This window comes from Lipotes vexillifer, unplaced genomic scaffold (assembly GCF_000442215.2).
Source record: "Lipotes vexillifer unplaced genomic scaffold, Lipotes_vexillifer_v1.1 scaffold951, whole genome shotgun sequence".
In the NCBI taxonomy this organism is placed as follows: Eukaryota; Metazoa; Chordata; class Mammalia; order Artiodactyla; family Lipotidae; genus Lipotes; species Lipotes vexillifer.
Window position 1 is genome coordinate 260,901 of NW_006793664.1, and position 1,886 is coordinate 262,786.

At 49.5% G+C, this 1,886-nt stretch overlaps 1 protein-coding gene across 1 annotated transcript in view; it reads left to right on the plus strand.

The window, feature by feature from the left end:
- WWC2 (WW and C2 domain containing 2) overlaps positions 1-1,886 on the plus strand; it is a 164,277-nt gene that overhangs the window by 132,002 nt on the left and 30,389 nt on the right. The window lies entirely within an intron of this gene.

Below are 1,886 nucleotides of genomic sequence, written 5' to 3' on the forward strand. Positions count from 1 at the left end.
TTCCTGCTGCGCTTGTCGTTGCTGTTGAGCTGAAACGGGGTCATCCCCCCAGCCAGAAGGCCCGAGAAGCCCTCTGCAGGCAGTGTATTTCCTCGGTGCTCCAGCAGGAGGTCGAGGGAGACACCTCTGGGAGCTTGACATTCACTGCGTCAGACTTAGTTTCATCGCAGAGCAAACGGTGCTTCACCGACCCCAGACCCCCTCCGTTTCTTCTCGGTACCTACACGCCTGTCAGACAAGCACTTGCTGCTTCCCCCAAATTATCCCGTTTTCCACTTACAGTGTGGGTTTCTCATTATTTCAGGGGTGGCCTCAGGCGAGATTCTGGGTCTTCGTTTCTGTGCGAGGGCTTTCTCTAGTTGCGGCAAGCGGGGGCCACTCTTCATCGCCGTGCTCGGGCCTCTCACTGTCGTGGCCTCTCTTGTTGCGGAGCACAGGCTCCAGATGCACAGACTCAGTAGTTGTGGCTCACGGGCCTAGTTGCTCCGCGGCATGTGGGATCCTCCCAGATCAGGGCCCAAACCCGTGTCCCTGCATTGGCAGGCAGATTCTCAACCACTACGCCACCAGGGAAGCCCCCTAATTTTTGACATTCACTAGGCCTCCACGGGGCCTTCTTTAAGCTTCTTCCAATGACGTGATCTAGACACCTTCAGGGAGGGGACCGGGGAAGGGCACCGGGCTCTCCAGGCAGCCTGGGTAGAGGAGGGAGAAAGAGCCCGAGCCTGCCCTCCGGGAGCTTAGGGTCCAACTGGGGAACACAGGCCAGGCCTCAGTTCAAGGCAACCGGGAAAGGACTGGAAGGGCAGCACCTGAGTCATCGCCAGAAGAGGGCATGGGGGGACCATCACATGTGACTGACTGGAATGGGAAAGATTTGGATTTAAATTTCAGCATAAAACACACTGTGTTGCCCTGAAGCCTCCTTACCATACCAGAAAAGCCTTCATTTGTGTGTGTGGGACTTGGTTTTAAAACTTACTTCAAAAGTATTGCTCCGGGCTTCCCTGGTGGTGCAGTGGTTGAGCGTCCGCCTGCCGATGCAGGGGACACGGGTTCGTGCCCCGGTCCGGGAAGATCCCACATGCCACGGAGCGGCTGGGCCCGTGAGCCATGGCCACTGAGCCTGTGCGTCCGGAGCCTGTGCTCCGCAACGGGAGAGGCCACAGCAGTGAGAGGCCCACATACCGCAAAAAAAAAAAAAAAAAAAAGTATTGCTCCTGTATCAGCAGACATGGGTTTTAGTAGATTCGGGGACTTTCTCTGGACCTTTATGTACCTTCTAATTCAGTTAATCTACTTTGAATTAATATTGTTTCCTGGTTGAGTTTTTGTTTATATTTAAGAGATCAAAAAAACCGTGGTGGTTTTCTGGGTCCCATTCTGCTCATTTCAGTGATGTCTAAAACTCCTGACACAGACAGTATGCTTGATATATTTTAAAATGGCTTACTCAAGTACACAATTCCATAATACTCAGATTTTTTTTTCTAAAAAATCCTCATAAAAACTTGTTCAGCTGAATGTGGATGAAATTTCATGAAAATCCAGTACAGGTGATGAGAGGTGCCGTCAATGAGAAAGGAAATCACTTTTATGTCTTTTTCTTGCCTAAACAGTTAAGCCCAAATTAGCTCACACTGGCAATATGGACTAATTTGTGTCTTAATGGCCAAAATTCTCATCAAAATAAGATTGGAATTTTTATCACTAACTATGGTTTTGGAACAGCCCTTACCAAATTCCATACTCAGATGATCTTTTCTAATTCCCTGTTATTGCAGTCAAATGTTTTAGAGCGGAAGCTCAAGTCTCAAGCCTGCAGAAGGATCTTTAATCTTTGTTTGGTTTTTTCGTTGTTCTTTTCCTCCCCACTGTCTTTCCCT